Source organism: Muntiacus reevesi, chromosome 18 (assembly GCF_963930625.1).
Source record: "Muntiacus reevesi chromosome 18, mMunRee1.1, whole genome shotgun sequence".
Lineage (NCBI taxonomy): Eukaryota > Metazoa > Chordata > Mammalia > Artiodactyla > Cervidae > Muntiacus > Muntiacus reevesi.
Window position 1 is genome coordinate 3,520,528 of NC_089266.1, and position 6,421 is coordinate 3,526,948.

At 42.3% G+C, this 6,421-nt stretch overlaps 1 non-coding gene across 1 annotated transcript; it reads right to left on the minus strand.

The window, feature by feature from the left end:
• Positions 1 to 4,150: 4,150 nt before the first annotated feature.
• LOC136150387 (U6 spliceosomal RNA) lies at positions 4,151 to 4,256 on the minus strand. The gene has a single exon (XR_010659820.1). It is a non-coding gene; the product is annotated as a U6 spliceosomal RNA (small nuclear RNA).
• Between the last annotated feature and the right edge of the window lie 2,165 nt (positions 4,257 to 6,421).

A 6,421-nucleotide genomic window follows, 5' to 3' on the forward strand; every position in this document is an offset into this window, starting at 1 on the left:
CCCTGCCCCGCCCCAACGCAACGCAATGGAAAAGACAAAGAAGAGAGGAAGATGGCTGGGGAAACACAGTCTTTCTTCACGTTTTCCCAGGACTCTCAACTCCATCCACTCTCTTCTGGTACACTCCCGGTAGCAAACCTACTCTCGTCCCTTCTTGCCACCTCTCTGCTAACTCCCAGGGAGCACAGCTTCATTTATTACCCCCAGGCTGAACTCTCCCAGAAGTTTCTGCTCTTTTATACGTTTCTGGGCACAAGAATAAGGTTATGCAAAGACTGGCCTAGGGATTATACAAATCTTGATGGTTCTTGACAGCAAACGGCCTTTTTCTTAAACACATGGCCCTCTTATTTATACACACACATACATACGTAAAGAGAGAGAGAAAGAAAGGAAGCTTCTCATTTAAACTGCAGGCCTAAAGAGAAAAATGGAGAGGGTAGGGATACAGAACAAGTTAAAGGAAAAAAAATGCATCAGAGTTCTTAAAGGTTTTGCTCTTCATCTGAGCTCAGCTTAGTAGACTTTCTGTGTCTTAATCACAGCATTTTCTGTACTTAATCAGAGGGGATTTATGTGCAACATCACCCTGTAATTTACAGTGTGTGTGTGAGTACAGGCGCATATGTGTGCCCGTAAACATGTGACTTTTATACCGTAGGGAACTGCAGGGCTAAAGTTCACTCTGCAGTGAACACAGGGCATGGACTTTGTCCAGTCGACTTTCAAAGGCGGTGCGTTATCATCTGGACCCAGAGCCGAGGTGGCCCGCCTAGACTGTGCAGGGCAGCCCTGCCGGGGGTCCAGTTCTCACTCTCCCACCAGCCTGGCAACCTGCCAGACACTCTCCTGGCGATTGCGAGCATTCTGCAGCTTTCAGTCCTCTCTGCCATTTACCCTGCAGACCTTTTGAAGTGACTTATCCTGGCTTTGCTCACTTCCCTGCCATTCTCCAGAATGCCTTTGCATGGTGCTCGGACTATAAAGGAAGGTCTGATTGGAAAATCAAAACCTTGGGAACAAAGTCGCAAGTCTGAACACTGCAGAGAACCAGAGTTTGAGGGTGCCTTTTTTCTCTGATATTTTCTTTGCCATGAATGTATATTGTTCCTTGAAACAGAAGTACCACTGTGGAGGATTACAGTGGAATTAGCCTTCAGGTGCTGCCTTTTCCTTGGGTAGGGGAAGAGCTAAGATATCCACAGACAGATCCAGGTAGCTTAATTCTGAACCTGAGTGAGCTCATTGCTGGAACTCAGTAACGTAGGTTCAGTTCAGTTCCGTTCAGTCACTCAGTCGTGTCAGACTCTTTGCAACCCCATGGACTGCGGCACAGCAGGCCTCCCTGTCCATCACCAACTCCCAGAGTTTACTCAAACTCATGTCCATTGAGTCAGTGATGCCATCCAACCATCTCATCCTCTGTTGTCCCCTTCTCCTCCTTCCTCCGATCTTTCCCAGCATCAGGGTCTTTTCCAATGAGTCAGGTCTTCACATTAGGTGGTCAAAATATTCGAGTTTCAGCTTCAGAATCAGTTCTTCTAGCTAATATTCAGGACTGATTTCCTTTAGGATGGACTGGTTGGATCTCCTTGCAGTCCAAGGGACTCTCAAGAGTCTTCTCCAACACCACAGTTCAAAGCATCAATTCTTCGGTGCTCAGCTTTCTTTATTGTTCGACTCTCACATCCATGCATGATCACTGATAAAACACACAGCTTTGACTGGACGGACCTTTGTTGGCAAAGTAGTGTCTCTGCTTTTTAGTATGCTGTCTAGGTTGGTCATAGCCTTTCTTCCAAGGAGCAAGCCTCTTTTAATTTCATGGCCGCAGTCACTATCTGTAGTGATTTTGGAACCCCCCAAAATAAAGTCTGTCACTGTTTCTGCATCTGTTTGCCATGAAGTGATGGGACTGGATGCCATGATCTTAGTTTTCTGAGTGCTGAGTTTTAAGCCAACTTTCTCACTCTCCTCTTTAACTTTCATCAAGAGATGCTTTAGTTCTTCTTCACTTTCTGCCATAAGGGTGGTGTCATCTGCATATCTGGGGTTTTTTATATTTCTCTCAGCAATCTTGATTCTAGCTTGTGCCTCTTCCAGAGCCCAGCATTTCTCATGATGTACTCTGCATTTAAGTTAAATAAGCAGGGTGACAATAAACAGCCTTGACATACTCCTTTCCCAATTTGGAACCAGTCTGTTGTTTCATGTCCAGTTCTAACTGTTGCTTCTTGACCTGCATGAAGATTTCTCAGGAGGCAGGTTAGGTGGTCTGGCATTCCAGTCTCTTTCAGAATTTTCCATAGTTTATTGGGATCGACACAGTCAAAGTCTTTGGTGTAGTTAGTAAAGCAGAAGAAGATGTGTTTCTGGAACTCTCTTGCTTTTTTGATGATTCAATGAATGTTGGCAATTTGGTCTCTGGTTCCTCTGCCTTTTCTAAATCCAGCTTGAACATCTGGAAGTTCACGGTTTGCATATTGTTGAAGCCTGGCTTGGAGAATTTTGAGCATTACTTTTCTAGCATGTGAGATGAGTGCAATTATCTGGTAGTTTGAGTATTCTTTGGCATTGCCTTTCTTTGGGATTGGAATGAAATCTGACCTTCTCCAGTCCTGTGACCACTGCTGAGTTTTCCTAATTTGCTGGCATATTGAGTGCAGCTCTTCACAGCATCATCTTTTAGGATTTGAAATAGCTCAACTGGAATTTCATCACCTCTACTAGCTTTGTTTGTAGTGATGCTTTCTAAGGCCCACTTAACTTCACATTCCAGGATGTCTGGCTCTAGGTGAGTGATCACACCATTGTGACTATCTGGGTCATGAAGATCTTTTTTGTATTGTTCTTCTGTGTTTTCTTGCCACCTCTTGTTAATATCTTCTGCTTCTATTAGGTCTATACCTTTTCTGCCCTTTATTGAGCCCATCTTTGCATGAAATGATCCCTTGGTATCTCTAATTTTCTTGAAGAGAGCTCAAGTCTTTCCCATTCTATTGTTTTCCTCTATTCCTTTGCACTGATCACTGAGGAAGGCTCTCTTATCTCTCCTTGCTATTCTTTGGAACTCTGCATTCAAATGGGTATATCTTTCCTTTTCTCTGTTGATTTTTGTGTCTTTTCTTTTCTCAGCTATTTGTGAGGACTCCTCAGACAACCCTTTTGACTTTTTGCATTTCTTTTTCTTGGGGATGGTCTTGATCCCTGCCCCCTGTACCATGTCATGAACCTCTGACCATAGTTCTTCAGATTCTCTTATCAGATCTAGTCCCTTGAATCAATTTGTCACTTGCACTGTATAACCGTAAGGTATTTGATTTAGGTCATACCTGAATGGTCTAGTGGTTTTCCCCACTTTCTTCAATTTAAGTCTGAATTTGGCAATAAGGAGTTCATGATCTGAGCCACAGTCAGCTCCCAGTCTTGTTTTCGCTGACTGTATAGAGCTTCTCCATTTTTGGCTGCAAAGAATGTAATCAATCTGATTTTGGTTTTGACCACCTGGTGATATCTGTGTGTAGGGTCTGCTCTTATGTTATTGGAAGAGGGTGTTTGCTATGACTAGTGCGTTCTCTTGGCAAAACTCTGTTAGCCTTTGATCTGTTTTGTTTTGTACTCCAAGGCCAAATTTGCCTGTTACTCCAGGTATTTCTTGACTTCCTCCTTTTGCATTTCAGTCCCCTATAATGAAAAGGACATCTTTTTGAGTGTTAGTTCTAGAAGGTCTTGTAGGTCTTCATATAACCATTCAACTTCAGCTTCTTCAGCATTACTGGCTGGGGCATAGAGTTGGATTACTGTGACACTGAATGGTTTGCCTTGGAAAAGAACAGAGATTATTCTGTCTTTCTAAAAGTTAATTAATTCATTTTAATTGGAGGCTAATTTTTTACAATATTGTGGTGGTTTTGCCATACATTGACATGAATCAGCCATGGGTGTACATGTGTCCCCCATCCTGAACCCCCATCCCACCTCCCTCCCCATCCCATCCCTCAGGGTCACCCCAGTGCACCAGCCCTGAGCACCCTGTCTCATGCATCGAACCTCGACTGGAGATCTAATTCACATATGGTAACATACATGTTTCAGTGTTATTCTCTCAAATCATCCCACCCTTGCCTTCTCCCACAGAGTCCAAAAGTCTAAAAATATGGAATGCTTCATGAATTTGCCTGTCATCCTTGCACAGGGGGCCAAGCTAATCTTCTCTGTGTCATTCCAATTTTAGTATATGTGCTGCTGAAGTGAGCTATTCTGTTGTTTTTGAGACTGCATCCAAGTACTGTATTTCAGACTCTTTTGTTGACTATAATGGCTACTCCATTTCTTCTAAGGAATTCTTGCCCACGGTAGAAGATATAATGGTCATCTGAGTTAAATTCAGCCATTCTACTCCATTTTAGTTCACTGATTCCTAAAATGTTGACGTTCGCTCTTGCCATCTCCTGTTTGATCACTTCCAATTTACCTTTATTCATGGACTTAACATTCCAGGTTCCTATGCAGTATTGCTCTTTACAGTATCGGACTTTACTTCCATCACCAGTCACATTCACAACTGGGTGTTGTTTTTGCTTTGGCTCCATCTCTTCCTTCTTTCTGGAGTTATTTCTCCACTGATCTCCAGTAGCATATTGGGCACCTACCGACCTGCAGAGTTCATCTTTCAGTGTCCTATCTTTTGCCCTTGTCATACTGTTCATGGGGTTCTCAAGGCAAGAATACTGAAGCAGTTTGCCATTCCCTTCTCCAGTGGACCACAAGTTGTCAGAACTCTCCACCATGACCTGTCCATCTTGGGTGGCCCTACATGGCATGGCTCATAGTTTCATTGAGTTAGACAAGGCCCATGTGGTCAGATTGGTTAGTTTTCTGTGGTAGTGGTTTTCATTCTGCCTGTCCACTGATGGAGAAGGATAAGTGGCTTATGGAAGCTTCCTGATGGCAGAGACTGATGGCATGTCCTTCTACTCCACCATAGTATATGGATACTATGTAACGTGGGTTAACTGAAATATAGAAATGGCCCATCTAAGTGGATGTGGTAGGTTTTTGCACAGCAACTTCTAGAACACATCGGTATTTTTAATTTAGGGATGTGAAAACTTTAAATCCATATGAGTTTTTAAAAGGGCTAAAGGATGTAGATTTACCTTGAAAGAAAAGAGGTTGTGGGGGATTGGACAGAAGCCTGGAGCCTCAGATTATGAATTCAGGGACTTCAGGTCTGAGCCTTAGGCCAGAGGAGGAATGGAGGAAACGTCAGACTCCGGGTTAAAAGCCTAGTTAAGCAGGGAAGCCCCTCTGTGTGGAGAAACGCTGGAGAGTAGAAGCTTGATGCTTACTTGGATGCCGAAGGCTCTGGTCCTCGCAGACCAATCGAATAGATGCCAGTCCTCCAGCTGCATCTAGCTGGGCTTTCTTTCATGGTTTTATACAAAACTGAGCCACTACTTTGAGCTGAGTGTTCTTGTTGCAGTGGGGGAGAGGGAAGGGAGAGAGAGTCCAGAAGATACAACGTGCAAGGTCTCCAACCTGTAAATGTTGGCTGAAAGCAGACCTGAGGAGCTGGGAGAGGGGAGGAGATAGCAGGGTGGAAAAGAGTGTTTAGAAGAACAATAGTCATCCGATTTTGTTTTGTCTGATCCATCTGCATTTAAATATCCTATCATCAAGGAAACTAGAAAGACAGCCTCCTCCCCCTTCAATAAAAAGGGCATATTCATTTTTCAGATTACTCACAATTATATGTATATTTCATGTAGTTGATTTATTTGAAAGTCTGAATATGGCCGAGTAGTTAGGAAATCTTGTCCTGTCTTTGCTGCTTGATCTCCATGTCATCTTTGATGATGCAAAGGCAGTGACTGATATCAGCTCAGATTTGTGAATGGTCCAGTTTGGTAAACATATTATTCAAGGTCATTCATTACCACAGCATAACCTTAGAAGCATACATAGGAGATTTAGGCAAATACTTTATTCTTAACATCATTCTTTTTTTGTTTTAACATCATTCTTATATCATGTGGTTACTACTTAATAACACAGACTATTTTTTAAATGAGTTGACTGTATAATCACTTTCGCAGGCATTATTTTATATGAGTCCAGAATATTATATTATCAAGTATATTCAATCTCTGTGGTTACTATATCTTATAAAGAATGTACCTGCTACTATTCTAGGTCCAGAATCATTCAGACTCTAGATCCCTACTGACAAAGAGTCGGGATCATAGTTTGTAAAACTCTAAAAAAATGGGATGAATTTCTTAAACCAAGAATGCTCCCATGAGCAGTGTCTTTTTCCCACAGATTTCCATTTATTAATATATTTAGTATATTATCCACTAAACATGACCTACATATGACTAAGTTTTTAATCACTACAACTATAAATGTCAACTTATAA